Source organism: Ipomoea nil, unplaced genomic scaffold, assembly GCF_001879475.1.
Source record: "Ipomoea nil cultivar Tokyo-kokei standard unplaced genomic scaffold, Asagao_1.1 scaffold0302, whole genome shotgun sequence".
Classification (NCBI taxonomy): Eukaryota; Viridiplantae; Streptophyta; class Magnoliopsida; order Solanales; family Convolvulaceae; genus Ipomoea; species Ipomoea nil.
In genome coordinates, this window is record NW_017616730.1 from 4,020,711 (window position 1) to 4,038,169 (window position 17,459).

Here is a 17,459-nt window from a genome sequence, read left to right on the forward strand (position 1 = left end):
CTCCTTAGACAGAGTAGCGTCGCAAGGGGACTAGTAGCAACAAGGCTTTTAAGCCAAGGCCATAGAACTAGTATTCCTCCCCAAGAAACTTCCCTAATTCATGTATTCTCATTTTTGAAGTAAAATCGTTTGAGAGATCTAAAGAGTAGTTTCACCTATGGATAAGGCTTTGAATAGGGTAAACTACGAATTGTTTATGTACTTTATGTGCTTTAGGTACTTTATAAGAGCACGAGTGGAGTAATAACTGAAGAGTGAGTAATAATATGCATAATCTAACCTGAAAGGCACTAATTCACCTAAAAGGCACTAAATCATGCATAACATATAATTTAGACCTAAAAGGCTCTAAAATTTTCTTAATGAGCATGCTTTTCTAGGCATATAATTATAACAGTCAAATAATTATTGCAATAAAGAGATACATAGCATGCTCAGATTATGCATATTACTCACAAAATACTCCATAATTAAATTGCAACATTTAATACAATTTAATCTGAAACATTATTAAATTAAAATTCAACTGAAAAATTAAAACTGAATAAGTATTCAAAGTTGAATAATAATTTAATAATAGACTTAATAAAAAAATTTTCAATTGGATAATTTAATTAGAAGAAGTCCAAATATGATGAAGATGTTAATCTGAATGAATTGATGTAGTCCAAATATCAATTCAGGTTTGATCCAAAACCATAACAGGCCCAGATTAAAAAATATATATATATATATAATTTCCTTTTTTTCTTAATGAGCCCAGGTCTAGCCCAAATTGGGCCAAACCTGGCCCATTAACATAACATCATCATCTTCTTCAATTTTCTACCGTAAGCAGCGCCAACAGAAAAAATGGATGTCGGCATGAGAAAAAATGGCGAAGCAGTAGGCCAAAATAATTATTCAATAATAATTTTTTTTTAATTAATTCTTAATGCGGAAAATTATTTTCAGCAGTCCAGAAAATTTAATTGCATACTCAAGAATATTTACACATGTATCTCAATTATATAACAAAATATATAAATGTGCAAATATTTAAGCAATTAAACAAACTAGGCAGAGATTATACAGGCAACTGATACCAACTGTTAGACTAAAATATCACATGCATAATCTTATATGTGATAATAGGATCGTACTAACCTCCAGCCATAGTTCTTCTTACGGTTGAGCGATCCGGACTGCTGCAGAGATGATAAGCGCTTTGTCTCTCACTTTACTCAGCTCTCTCTAGATGGTGTATGAGGTATGTAATGTGAGCAGTGAGAGGACTAGTGACCTTATATAACCACTGGCCATCATTGTGGTTGATTGTCTTTAGGTCTCCTAAACCCTAACCAGACTCCTAATCATAATGGTAGTCTAGCTATTAGGTTATTAGTGTTGCACCACATATCAAATACTGAATATTATCATAACTTATCCTAATGTTATAATAATAGTAACGGATAAACGTTACAGCAAATGCCACATCATTTTGCAAATGGGCAAATTGAAAGATAATCTCAGTCTAACATGACAGATGTACATGTCTAATAGAGGTGGTTGTTGTGCCTGCCTTCATATGAGAGGAACATAGGCGAGCATGGTTGTTGTGCTTGCCTTCATATGAGAGGAACAAAGGCGAGCATTAAGGTTTGAGAACCTACTATCCATCAACGAAAATAGCCACTGGCAGTCGCCATGATGGTCAGTGATTACTCTAAAAATAAAAGGATAAAAAAATTTTAATAAAAAAATAATTATATACATAAAATATCCACACAAACATAAAATATTACGTGTTAGCATACTTATTAGTGTCACACCAGCAATAAACTACTAACTTGGTAATAATAGACCTTTGTCAACGAATCCTGATAAATATATCCCTCAAGTAGTTTCACATTTCAATTTGTTGTGTGATTTGAATACTATTTTTGTCAACAAATCTTTCTAGTAGTTAATATGATTGGCTTAATTATATATATATATATATATATATATATATATATATATATATATTTTATTTTTTTTTTTAATTTTTTTATAGTATTAATAAAATATTTGGTAAATAAATAAATATCATTATTTTGTATTAGAACTTTGATATTTAATTAAAAAATAAATGCAAAAAAAAAATGATAATAGACAATGTAGTGAATATAATCACTTGATGAATTTAAATGTAGAAAATTTTTACATTGGAGAAAAATAAAGAGAATATAACTAATGAAATTATTTTTCTTAATTAATTTATTGATAATGAATAATTTTTTTTAAGTTAATACCCAATATAGTCCTCGACTATAGTGGTTTTTTCTCAATTTAATCCTAAACGACTTTGGTGACCGAATGTAATCTCAGACTTTTGCATTTTTGCTCAATTTAGTCCCCCGTTTGTTATTCCGTCAAATTGGTCTTAAATAGAGTGACAATTTAGTAATTTCAATATTGACATATCTTTACACATAGACCTGCGAAGTGCAGAATCCCTCTTTCTTTTACGAATTACTCCCAAACCTGCGAATATAAACTTTGATTCGCAAGTCTGGGAGTAATTATGAGAGTAATTCGTAAAAGAAAGAGGGATTTCGCACTTCGTAGGTCTAAGAGTAAAGAGAGACCAATATTGAGATTATTAAATTGTCCCTTTATTTAAAATCAATTTGACGGAATAACAAACGGAGAACTAAATTGAGCAAAAACACAAAAGTTTGGGTCTACATTAGGTCACCAAAGTCGTTTAGGACGAAATTGAGAAAAACCACTATAGTCGAGGACCGTTTTGGGTATTAACTCAATTTTTTTTTTGAATAAAGACATTGTAGGGACTATGTTGCGAATATAATCAATTGATGAATTTGGATTTAAAGAATTTTTATATTGAAGAAAAATAAAGAAAATATAATTAGTGAAATTATTTCTCTTATTTAATTTATTGATAATGAATAATTTTTTTGAATAAATGCGTTGCAGACAAATAATTCTAAATTAAAAAAAATGCATATTTATTATTTGTTGTTGTAGCTACTAAATTATTATTTCTACATACATACATATATATATATATATATATATATATATATATATATATATATATATATATATATATATATATATAATTCTAATAAGAGCGAATAATGTTAGGCCCTTAACTGGAACAAAAAAATGTCGGTACTATTGTTTCTTAAAATGAATGGTCTATTGTTTCTTAAAATGAAGGGAAAATTGCGAGTTTGGTCCCTGAGTTATAATGGTAGTGACGACTCAGTCCCTAAGTTATGACCGTATGCGTTTTTAGTCCCTGAGTTATGAGCGAAGTTGCGCATTTGGTCCCTGTCCGTTAAAACTAAAGGAAAAATTAAAAAAATATTTAAAATTTTAAGGGTAAAATAGTATATTCACATTTTATTTTCTTTCTTATATTGAAATCACTTTTGCAACATTATTTTCAACTTCCTAGCATTCTTTTTCAAGATTCTTCAATTTCAAAAGCAATTCAATAATCTTCGTATGACTTTTTAGTAACTTGAGTCTCGTATAAGGAACATGTGACTCAGTACAAACAAGAGAACACTTGATCATTGTCATCAAGGATGTAAAACACACCATCCTAAAAGTTTCTGATTTCCCTTACTAAATATAATGGTAATCAAACCATAACTTTGAAATACAAGAAGATATCAAATTTCTCAAGTTATTTTTATGACAAATTCACCAAGGGAGTAACTTGAGATTTTTAGTACATAAAATTCTTCCATAAGCTTTACAGTAACTTAATTAAGAATCGTATATCTTGACAATATATGAAAATTATATTATATATATAATATATATATCCATCACCTCCTCTGTCTTCTTAAAAACCAAAGTAATGAATGAGGACCTAAGACTCAGTTATGAAAATTCTAAAAACTTTTGTAACTTCTAAAAATTATTATTGACGAAAGTACTGCATATGAAAAAAAAAATTTACATACTAAATATCTCAAGTTATTTCGTTGGTGAATTTCTCATAAAAGCAAACTGAGAAATTTGACATCATTTGGTATCTCAAAAGTTCTGGTTTGATTACCTTTGTTGCTTAGTAAAAAAATTGAAAATTGATAGGATAGTCTGTTTCACACGTATGAAGACAACGATCAATTGTTTCTTTATTTTTGCTAAGTCTTAAGTTTGTTATACGAGAGTCGGGTTCATAACAAGTCATACTAAAGTTATTGAAATACTTTTAGAATTGAACAACCTTGAAATAAGAGGCTAAGAAATGAAAAATAATGTTGTGAAAGTGATTTTGATATAAAAAGGAGAATAAAATGTGAATTTCCTACTTTACCCCTCAAATTTTAAATATTTTATAATTTTTCCGTCAATTTTAACGGTCGGGGACCAAATGCGCCACTTCGTTCAAAACTTAGGGACTAAAAATGGATACGGTAATAACTCAGGGACTGAGTCGGAACTTGGGTATAACTCAGGGACCAAAGATGCAATTTTCCCTAAAATGAATGGTTCATATTATTTTGATTTTAGTATTTTTTTTAATGATTTTCCTTATTTACCCTCTATTATATTATTTTATTCCCTTAAATAACTTAAATTCCGTTAGTATAAACTTTAGTAACGGAATATTCCGTTAACTATTTATTATTTTTAACTTACTCATTAATTTCTATAAGCAATGTCTTAGGTTCAAACCTTATCTCAATCAGAGTTGGCATAATTGTTAAACATATATTACGAATATGTTAAAATATATTTTAAAAAATATATAATATAAAATTTAATATAAACTTTGTTCAAATAATTAGTCCGGCTAAATACACAACATTCAAAGTTAAGCATCAAAGATTATATATCAAGAACTTTAAAAATCATTTGATTTTTATGCATTTAAAAAAAATTAGGTTAAGTTTGCCTAGAAACCAACACCGCCTCCCTATTTCCCCGTCGACTTCCTCGCGTCTCTGCCCGAAACCCTCCTCCGTCGACACAAATGGAAACCAAGCCAACCCTGGCACCACAAAACTAAATCCAAGCTATGCACGTCGAAAAATTGTACAATCTAATTCCATCACTTCTAGATCTTTTATCCAGTAGAAACCTTAATCGAATCCTTTGTGGTGAAATGGCGCAACCGACAAAGAAGCTCTTCGACATCAGCTCGTAAAACATCCTACTCTATCAGGTAATATTTACATTATTTTACATACTATAAAGCTAATTTTACCAATTTTCTGAAAACCCTAATACACTTCGTAATCCAATTTGCAGATGAATAGGCAAACTATCAAGCAAACTATCGATCTGCAAAAAACGCACTAGGATTTTGAAGCTAAAAACTAATTGGAAAAGCTACGCACAAAGAAATGAAGATAAGTATTCTAGTACATAATTTTCTACATACCTAGCGAAATTTTCAAAACTGTGCCGTTAATATTTGCATGTACTATTCCGATTTTGAAATATGGCAATCTTTATGTGCTAAATGTATATTTCTCTTCAATTTCAATTAAGTCATTAATTCTGTTAATTTATAGAAATATGATACTTTGTTTAAGTCTTACTTTGAGTTTCACTTTCAGAATATGTAATATTTACTTACATTCTTACAATAAATGTATTATTTTTTCCATATCAAATTGCAAACTGCAATTCAATTTCATAAAAACATAATTTCAACTATTATATTACAAATAATAGGTTTTTATTCATGCTATAAGAAAAAATACTGCCTAAAACATAGGTAATTATTTAAATGAAAGTATACCTTTATTTCCATGTTCATGTTTTCTCTTGGATGTACTTTTTGCAGAATTCTCTAACTTCTTCATTTGTGTAATATGCAACTTCCTATCTGGCTTTAGAAAGAGGAATTGGAAGGGAAATGGCTCCATCACACATGAGAAAATACCAATTATTTATAAGTCCTTGAAAGAATTGATAATAGCAATAGAATGATTACCTATTAATAGACTTATACTGATTAGATGACCCATTTTATTGGGAATATAGAATTTGTGCAGATTTGATTTCAATATCAATCTGCTCTAGTCATTTGGTTCTCTGTTCAATACAGTGGAATTTGCACTTATAACTGTTATATATTTTATATATTTAATAGTTAATAGTTTTTTGAAAATAGTTAATAGTTAGGACTTCATATTTAACATTGGTGAGACATGTCTTTTTTACCTTGAAATCATCCACTTTTCTGAATTTTTGATGTCAATCCCCAATAATGGTTCAATTAGGGTGCAACATCCATACTGTCCCAATTGTTGATTACTCATGCTATTTTTATTTTTTTGCACGAGTCACAAAGACATGAAGATCACTGGACCACTGAGGACCTTTGCAGGCTAAAAACTGGAAGGAGCAATTTTTTTTTTTTCTTTTCTTGCATGAGTCCAAATACATGAAGATGACTGGACTATCAAGGATCTTTGCAAGCTAAAAACTGGAAGGAAAAAAATGAACTTGCAATACTTGGACAAGTAAGTGATAGGTATCATGTTTGTTATTGCATTACATTTATATTCATTGGAGAAATAAGTGACTGCCAAATACAACAGCAGCCAGAACTAACATTTCTTTCTAAATATAGGTGTATCAAAGCATAATTTTTTGGGCACTCAAATGGAAATCAATACCACTGAAGTAAGGAGGGCATCTCACAAAGTAAATCAAGGTAACCCTTACACTTTAGTAAACATTAGGTGCTACTTCTTAGCCTAGGATATGATTTTTAGGCATACATAAAGCCTCTTAGAAAGAGGAATCTGGAAATTACTGGCATTAGAGCAATTTCAAAACAGAACTTGCAAACATAAAGAGTACAAAACCTACTATAGGAAATAGAAATACTCTTAAGTGTACATAACATTTAAGAGTAAACACCCATCACAATCCCATAAACCACAACCCCTCAACAGAAATTTGTCAGTTCTCCTTCTGAACAGTAACCGCCTTAGACCTTTTAAGACCCCCGTAGCTTCAATATCCTCCAACAGATTTTTCTTGGCAGAAGTTGGGTTAGAAGAAGTAACATCTTGGCTGTCAATATCGTCTAGACCAACACACTCATCATCATTTAATAGCATAAAGTCCTATAAACACCCAAATATAGAAGTATTAAAAACTTAGAACCTAAAACACTGCAACAAACAACTACAAACTAAATGCTATATGTAACACCCCGTGTTACGGCCTTTAATCCCGAATTAATTATTTAATTAATCCCGATAATAATAATTAAAAAAGATTTAATTTGGTTAGGATTCCCTTTAATTAATTAATATGGTCCACCATGAACCATGAACCCTTATCCCTAAACCAAACCCTTAATCCTATAAGGAATAAAATTAGTAAACCCATATCATTTAGACCCTAATTAGGACTCCTATATATATATATATATATATATATATATATATATATATATATATATATATATATATATATATATATATATATATATATATATATATATATATATATATAAGGACATAGGAGGCACCTAGAAGTCACACCACAATAGATATCACCACACAAGAATTCCCAAGGGACTCCCCACCACCAAGCCTAGGGAGATCAAACGGATGGAAATCTTAGGGAAGAACCTTAATAGCCAAGGGAGGATTAATTAAGGTTAAGAGGTAACCCATGTCTCAACAAAACCTATTTTCTTCGCTATAATCTCCTTCCTTGGCCTCCTTCTATATGCTTGTGTCTTGATTAATTCCTCTATGCTATTTGTGATATACTCTTGATGATTGATAAGATGATTTATGTGTATTCTTAATAATCTTGATGATCTTGATGTTGAAAAGAGGTTCTTGATATTGATGTGATGATTCTTGACAAATCTTGATATTTCTTAATGTTAAAGATAAATTGTGATTTTGATGATTTGGGAGGGATTAGAGCCCTAGGGTGGATTGGGAATTTGTGTTGTAATGTTCTTGTTATATATGGGTGGGAATTCGCATGTTCGGGTGTTGTTTATATTCAGAAGTCGTAATAGGATGAGTTATACGTGATTCTTGTTTTTGATCCATTAATTGCCTACGTGGTGTCGTTAATTGCGTTTAAAAGTGTCTAAGCATGGTTTCGGGTTCCACAAAGGATCCCGGGACGTAATTGTGATAAAAGAGTCAGTGGGGGTAGGGGTACCCGCCACCTACCCGCTGCCCGAAAATCACCGCCAGGCAGCAGCGGGCAGGCGCCAGGCAGGCGTTCGCTTGCCGGCAACCCGCTGCCAGGGCGATGATCTCCGGCGGGCAGCCGGCGGGTGACCCCCACCCACCGGCTACCCGCTGGTCCGTACCCACCCCGGGTCTTTGGCTTCCCCATTTGATGTTTCCCATTCCCCGTGGTGTCCCAACGGACCCCGTTTGTCGTGCTTGAGTCTAGTTTGATGTTTTGGGTACCGTTCGTAGGATAAAAGAGTCTTAGGGATTGCATGCTAGTTGAATCGGTAACCCGTTGACCTAGGTGGAAATCGTATGAACCCCTTAGGACTATTCTTAGTATGTGAATGATCACACGTAAGCTTATTCATGTGTCTTCCCCTTCCCAATGTGCTATTATGTGCTATTGTGTGTTATGTGATGCATGATTCCCCAATTTGGTTGCGATCAAATTGGCTATACGGGCAGTTGGATGGGTTGAGAACCATCCCAACTGTTAACCAGACCGGTTGCGATCGGTCAGGTATATAAATATTATATAGGGCTGCGGTTCACTGTTGGTTACTTATGAGCTGCGGTTCATCCTCCTGGCTGCGGTCAGTGATTAACTTCTTGGGCTGTGGTCCACATGGGCCTCGGGTACGATGACCCACCGAACTGGACGCACCAGGCGGTGTGTAGGGCCAATAAACCCGAGGAAGGCTGTAGTCCATCGACCTGAGTAATCAGGCGGTGTGTAGGGCTACGGCTGGCTGCGATCCACCTAGTGATGGGCCAGCGGTGTGTAGGGTCGTAGTCTCCGAGGATCTTCGCCCACCGACTGAGTCTCTCAGCGGTGTGTAGGGCTTGATCCGCTACGGTCCACCGACTGTGCCCGTCAACGGTGTGTAGGGCTTGATCCGCTACGGTCCACCGACTGTGCCCGTCAACGGTGTGTAGGGTCGTATGTCCCCCCTTGTAAAGGGGATCACAGTCCACCGACTGGGCGTGTCAGCGGTGTGTAGGATTGTGGTCCGACGTTGAGTTCGTCAGCGGTCTTTAAAGGGTTGGTTGCGATCAACTCCCTTCATGCTGCGGTATGAGGTAGGGTGCCGTGTTAGTGCTATATGCGTTAACCCTCATGTTCGGGGCATGCGATTGGTCCCGTGGCGCCAGCTCAGTGTGATTGAGTGTCACAAATGATGATTGAATGATGATGTGAATGATTTGAAAGTGAGCTGTGACCCTAGGATATATGCTAGTATCTTTATGTGCTTGATTATAACTGTTGAATGTGCTTATCCCTATTTGTCGAGTCTAATTCCGGTTTTAAAGCTAGAGTTTCTTAAGAATATATCTTTCTGCTTCAAAATGGTTTTCCTATATATATATATATATATATATATATATATATATATATATATATATATATATATATATATATATATATATATATATATTGTATTTCAACGCGTTAGAGTGGGTTACCAGCATCATTCGCTGAACAGATATATTTGGCTTTCAGGCACAGATGAATAGACACCGGAGCGCGCTAGAGATCCGGAGCGTAGACTAGTTAGTTTCCCTTTCGGCCTGCGTGCCGTGATTATGTATTGACATTGCTTTGAGGATATTTAGTTAGTTAGCCTGTGCATCTGAGTTCTCCAGCTCAGATGTGACATAACACCCCGTACTCTTATGTTTGATTTTGGGATTTAATGAGAATTCACCTTTTTATATAAATTTTAAAAATTTCAAAATCTCGGGGTGTTACACTATGCCTCAGAACCAGCACCTCCATCCACATTAGAATCCAAACCCTGAGAAAGCATACTCAATGGATTGTCACCCAACAGATTAGAACAGTGATGTGAAAACACTTCTTCATCAGTAGAAACACTAAGTACTGTGAAGGGAGACTGCATACTTTGGAGTTGCTCTTTCCTAACAGTTGCTCTGAACAACTTAACCTTTCTAGTTAAGCGCTGAAGCTCAACTGGAACAGAATCAACCACCCAAAAAAAATAGTACACCATTTTAAACATAACAATAAAATCAGTAGTACAACAAAAAACAAAGTAATTACCTCTGAATATTTAAACCTCAATTCCACAGTTGAAACAGATGTAATTAATGAGCTTAGCACTTTGTCCTTCAAAATCTGTAATATGAAGCATGTTCATTTGGTTTGTGGACTACCATGTGATTTTTTCTGTATCTATCTTATTCCCAATGATGTAGTATTAACATTGAAGAGTTTCCTGCTGCAATACTGCACATGCATCATTGTTATTAATTTTTTACACCAAAAATACAAAGCCCTCATATTTTTTTTTTTGTTTACAAAATTTAGTTTTGTTGTACATCCACTCCATTCAGATGTATGAATCTAGACCAACATTACTAATTTTTATCACTTTTACAGGAATCTGGCCAAGCAGGACGAATGACAATTGAAACCCACTCATACCAAATGGAAAAGCTGTAAGTTAAAGAAGAACACATGTATTAGGAAGCAAATGTCAGGTAAAAATTTATCCAGATCTCTATTGATAACAGAAACATGAACATAGTCTGATAGTTGATAAATCATAAAACATTAGGGAAATTAGAGAAATATTAGAAATAGGAAAGTCATTGTCCAAATACATCTAAAGCCACACACAGATTCACTTCAGTTTTCCTTATCAACACAAACAATCTTAGATTTTTTGCAACTGAAACCAGTTGGAAAATCATCAGAAAACAACCTCTTCACATGTTGTGCTGTTTCAAAAGATGCATCGCGATGCTGAACATCCGCTTTAACAATCCCATCCAGCCCAATACAACCACCATCATTACACCCAAACAAATCCTATAAGAATCAAAGAAAAAAAAGTAGCAGTTAAAGACCCAAAAAGAGAACAGTAAGTGAGTAGTAGATATAAATACCTCTGTAGGTGGGTTGTCTTCTACCTGGGAATCAAAACCTGGTGAAAGCATAGTCAAAGGACTGATTAACTAAAGCATCACAATATTGTGTAAGCACTTCCTCCACCTTACATATCCTCAACACATCACTAAGTTGTCTAGGTACAAAACAACCTACACTATGTCTTAAAGCAAGATCTATAGACCTTTTAGGTGTATGCTTAGTAACAACACTGGAAAAGAAGAATATCAGTAAAAATAACAAACAACAATAGGAAACACAACAAATATAAAGAGAGATATACCGTCTCCTAAATGAAACAAACTTCTTTGAAAAATGATGTGAAAGACATGTCTTACACCAGAGAAATTGAATACTGAAACTTTCATAAGATTCATGGCTTGTAACAATCTCATTATGTTTTCCTTGATTCACCAGGTAACTACGAACCAGCTTTACACACATAGCCTTCTTTGTTTGCCCTTGACGGATTTCAGAACCAAGCATGAACTGCTCAACCATGGTGAAAAAGAAGAGAACAATGTAGATGAAGAGATGCAAGATAATGCGAATACGGAAGGAGAACTACATCCACTGCCTATTTATATAGGGATTAGATGTAAATAAAAAAAACTCATGATTTCATTTTCACACATGGGCCGAGAAACATCTGGAAAACACAACTATACACAATAACCTAAGTGTTTTTACTCACTATTAATTGCAATATTTAAAACCAAGAGAAGAAACATTGGAAATTGATTCAAAACTTGGAAACCAAGTTTAAACTTACATGTTTCTTTTAATCTTTTGATCACAAATTTGGAAACCCAAAAAAAAGGAAAGTCTAAAATACCCCCTTCAGCTGAGCGGGAAAAAGAGAGCCAAATCTCCTGGCTATATTGGTATAAGGATTGTAGCAATTGTCATTGACAAACTCTCAAAACAATTTGTCTCAACAACGAATGTAAATTAAAAAAAAATATTGATTTAATTATTGTTGATGAAAAGTATGTATGCCACTTTATTACTCTTATTAAGTTATTAAATAAAGTAGTAGCTACAACAAAAATTAATAATATGCATTTAATTAATTTAAAATTAGATGTCTATAATTCCTTTATTTAAAAAAAATATTCATTATAAAAATTTTAAAAAGTGATATAATTTTATTAGTTATATTATCTTTATTTTCTACAATTCAAAGATTCATTACCTTCAAATTTATTAATTTATTATATTCACTACATTGTCCATTGTCTTCTTTTTTACATTATCTTGTAATTAAATATCAAAGTTATAATACAAAATATGTTATATATATATATATATATATATATATATATATATATATATATATATATATATATATATATATATATATATATATATATATATATATATATATATATATATATATATATATATATATATATATATATATATAGGGATGGCTTCAAGTAAGAACCCATATTTAGATAGGAACGTAAGAACTAATCTAAGCCTTTGAGCCCCATCCGATCGATGGTTTATATTAATTAATAGAAATAAGGACACGATTAATATAATTAATTACATGGGACACTAGGGTAATTTCCAACACCCAAGAATTAATAATTAATATTATATTTGAAATTATTCCAAGAATATAGGAGAAGAAGATGATTCGGGACTCTGTAATCTATCTCCAATTTGGCGAATGACAACACTGCTACTGAAATCTCTCCGACTAACGCCTGCGAAGTTCTGCCGGAGCCGTGCACCCCAAAGTAGTCGAAGCCGTGGACCAAGAGTTCTTCGCCGTTCTGGATGATGGCAACACAATACCAAGACAGTAAGTTCTATATACGAATACGTTATTATGGTTGTGCTTATAATTGAAATTGATAGGGACCAGTAATGAAGTGTGTAAGCATGCACTCAGAGATTGCATTAAATCACACAGCACTGCGAGGAATCGCAAGCGGACACAGTAATGTCCATGGCCTCCCAATCTGGGTTCACCCTCCCAAACGGCATACCCTAATATGTTGAAGTGCACATACAGACCTGGGCATAGGTGGCTGTGTGCCCCCACATTTATGGCGCAGTGCACATACTAAGCACGTGTACCCTTATGTACAAAGTCCACCGACCATAAGTGAACATACCTACTCACAAGGACAGAGCATTGTTGGGACCTTTAGAATGCCGTATTAACCGTAGTTGTGAAGGGTGCATGTGCACCTGTGGTGCGATTAATGTGCCAAACAAGATGATGAAACACACTGAGTGTGCCCGTTGGTTATAAACTTTGTGCCACACAAGTTTACTGCATAATTTACTAATAATTATGCAATCCCTGACAGGTGAAGCCGACTTAATAATGGAGTCAACTGGGTGTTTGATGAATATCTCACCCGGAGCAACGAAGTACTGGACTCCAGAGTGTGAAGAAGCCAAAAAGCCTTTCGCAGGACAAGTGTTCACTACATTGTAAGGAGGAATTGAGTTCTACAAAACTTACACCACAGCTTTATGCAAACCCTGAAATGGGCAGTCCTACCGGAGCAGTTGATGGGAGTAACGAATGGGTATCGTATTTGATGAGTTCTTCAAGTGTGTTAGGTTCGCGTATGGAAACAGCGACAGAATAACAGAGCTTGCAAAACTACTGATGTAACACCCCAGATTTTCAAGACATTTAAACTTATATAAAAAGGGTAATATCTCATTACATCCAAAAGTATATCATAAGTGTACGGGGTGCTATGCCACACCGGGGCTGGAGAACCCAGGTGCACAAGCTGTCTAACTAATATCCATCGAAATACAACGCATAATATGGCACGCAGGCCGAAAGGGAAGCTAATCTACTTCTACGCTCCAGTTATAACGCGCTCCGGTGCTCTAGTCCTCTGTGCCTGAAAGCCAAATATATCTGTTCAGCGAGAGATGCTGGTAACCCACTTCAACGCGTTGAAATACAATACATATAGCAATATATATAGATATGATAGGAATATTTTTGTAAGTTTTGATGAGCCAAATGTACTTTAGATCCCCTTAGTTTCTAAGTCTTTAGTACAAGCATCATAAATCAGAATAATGAAATCAGAAGGAATCTACCATAGGAAGAACAAAATTAATTTGGGAAATTAATTTTGGTCCTACAAGTATTCATCCGTGAAAGAGGACAAAACAATAGTGTTGCAAGAAATGATTGGATGAGCCTAACGGCGAAATGGTAGAGGTCCTTACTCTAAATGGTCACACCCGAGATCGATTCCCCCCAAGGACCTATATTTTTATAAGGCAGATTTTCGAAGGAGCACAATGTGTGCTAAGGAGCATGATGTGCTGAAAGAGCACAATGTGTCCGAAGGAGCACGATGTGTTGAAAATAGCACAATGTGTGCTAAGGAGCACAATGCGTCCAAAGGAGCACGATGTCTACCAAAGAAGCACAATGTGAACAAATCTGAAAGGAGCACAATGCCACCTAAGGAGCACAATGCCACCTAAGGAGCACAATGTCATCAAAGAAGCACAATGTATCTAAAGAAGCACAATGCTCAAAGTCAAGGAGCACGATGTTCAAGTCAAAGGAGCACAATGTGGCAAAAAGAGCAAGATGATCAGAAATTTGATAAATTCGAAGGAATTTATTCTAAGTCTACCCACATGCCACAAGACTCCAAAATTGCCTGAAAGACTTTTTGATCAGAACGGAAAAATATTTATGAAGGCATGAATATAAAAACTTATCCTAGAAATAAATTCTATCAGATGAATTTATTTCAAAGATTCGTTGGATATTCAAATTGACAATTAAAGTAATATTTTTAGAAACAACTAGAAAATCAAAGTTGTGCTAAAAATTTACTTTGTCAGGCAAGTTGACAAATCAAATCAAAATTGAAGATCTACTACTGTCAACATCATCAGGCTATGAAGATTCAAATTTCAAATATCAAATGATCCCACTCCAACAGATATATTTGATTATCTATAAAAAGCCATGAAGACTTGAAGACAAGCACGGAGAACAGAGATAGAAGTGAACAAAATACAAAATTCAAAAGTGCTAGTGCTCAAAATATTCTAAGAGACTTAGTCTGAATAGTCTCAAATCTAGTTGGAGAGAGAAATACAAATCCTTGTATTTGTAAATTGTAGAAAAGAGTATAGCTGTGTGCAAAATACTCTAGTGAGTGTAGCTGTGTGCAAAACACTCGTGGTGCTAAGTGTAGCTGTGTGCAAGACACTTTGTTGGCGTTGAGTATAGCTGTGTGCGAAATACTCGAAGTTGAGTGTAGCTGTGTGCGAGACACTCGGAGTTGGGTGTAGCTGTGTGCAAGACATCCGGAAGAAGTGCCTGTGTAGCACTTATTCACTATTGTAACTGTGTGTGGAAAATAGTGAATTTCTCCTAGACGTGAAAGGAGAAAAGTGGACTAGGAAGATTACGCCACTTCCGAACCACTATAAATTGCCTCTCTCATTTACATACCGCACTTACATTATTTGCTATATCTATCTATCTCATCCGACTAACCCGTTTACTATTCACAGTTTATCTTAATCATCCGGGTTTAGTATGTTCTCGCGTATGCATGTGACTCAAACTTCTCAAGCTCAAATATTGAGTTATTCTAAGCAAGTTTGACGTGTTGCATGTAACATTCGTCACACGGACGACGAGATACGATATTTATTTACAATCTTGAATATTGTTATTATATATTGAGTGCACCATCTCTTTTATATATTCAAGATATCTCTGTCACCTTACATATCACTTGTACCTAGCTTATACATGCACATTTAATTTATTGATTGGGCATAACTCTTTATTTACTATTATTCCGCTGTGCAGTACAAACTTGCTCTATTTACTTGTTACTTAGAGTTAAAGTTACCAAAGAGTTATTTAATTTGAAAAAGCTTGAAAGTCTATTCACCCCCCCCCCCCTCTAGACTTTCACCACCCTATCGGGACCAACAATTGGTATCAGAGCAGGTGCCTATTCGAGTCAAAATTTGTCTCTAACTGATACTCACAATCGGTATCAAGACAGTTGTCTACTTGAGTCAAATTTGACTGCTAGACAGATCTCGAAAAATCAAGATGATGAAAAGAGATAATGCTCTTGCCCAAAATTTATTATTTTCCTTAGAAAAATTTGACGATTGGAAAATTCGCATGCAGGTACATTTATCCGCATTACACGATGAAATGTGGGAAGTAGTTACAAGTGGTCCTATTGAGATTTTACAAGTCAACACTTCATCCGTACAAACAAGTGACACTCCACAGTACATTCCAAAACCAAAAGTGGAATGGTCTCGTGAAGATAGAACAAGAAATAACTTGGACAATATTGCCAAGGATATTTTGTTTAAATCTATCGATGACACGATATTTCCAAAGGTTCGAAAGTGTCAATCCGCGAAGGAAGTTTGGGAAACGCTCATTCAAATTGGTGAAGGAGATGAACAAGAAAAGGATAATAAACTCACTATAGCATTAAAGAAATTCGAGGATTTCAAAATGCTAAACGACGAGAATATTACCGACATGGAAACAAGATTTGCCAAAATTCTAGGAGAGATTAATGATCTTGGAAAGGATATTAATCAAAAAGAAATCTCACTCAAAATTCTACGTGGTCTACCATCTACATGGGACATGAAGGTCACGGCCATGAGAGATCATAGGGATCTAAAAACCCTATCGACCGATAAGCTTTTTAGTGATCTAAAAGCTTATGAATTTGAGATGAAATCAAGACTAGAGGAAGATCATGAAGAAAAGAACAACGCGCTTATAGCCGAGCAACCATCAACCTCAAGGTCAGTACAAAATGTTGAATTATTGCCTAATGATCAATTTGCTCTCTTTGTCAAAAAATTCAGGAAATTCATGAAGAGAAGCAACTACAAGAAAAATCCACAAGGGAAATCATGGAATACAACGAAGAATTCGAAGAAAGAAATTATTGAGGAAGATTCAAATTTGTGTTACAACTGTAGAAAACCGGGACACTTTGCAGCAAGTTGTCCATATCCTAAGGTAAGCAAAAGTCAATACACAAATGTCACTAATCCTCAACAGGAAGAATTCAAGCCCAAAGATAGAAGATTAAAGGAAAGAAGAAAAGCACTCATCAGTGACCCACTTGAAATAGTGAGTCAGAAGAATCTTCAAGTGATGAAAGTGACACCTCAAAGGATGACAATGCAATGTTTTGCATGAGCATCTCCAACAACACATCACACGAGGACATGTGTCTTATGGCTAATGGACATGAAGAAAATGAGGTAACATCTAAATCTTATGACTCTGTTAATTCTTCATTTTCTAGAGAGTCCTTCTTTCACTTAATGGAAGAATGTCAAACCGTAAT

At 34.5% G+C, this 17,459-nt stretch overlaps 1 long non-coding RNA gene across 2 annotated transcripts; it reads left to right on the forward strand.

Annotated features, from left to right (window-relative positions):
* The first annotated feature begins 4,904 nt into the window (after nt 1-4,904).
* Nucleotides 4,905-11,829, forward strand: LOC109158520. Of its 2 annotated transcripts, none has more exons than XR_002050402.1 (5): nt 4,905-5,173; nt 5,260-6,482; nt 6,593-6,676; nt 10,582-10,682; nt 11,509-11,829. It is a non-coding gene; the product is annotated as an uncharacterized LOC109158520 (long non-coding RNA). The 2 variants fall into 2 exon arrangements; XR_002050404.1 differs by having other exon boundaries at nt 4,905-5,151.
* The last annotated feature ends 5,630 nt before the right edge of the window (nt 11,830-17,459 follow it).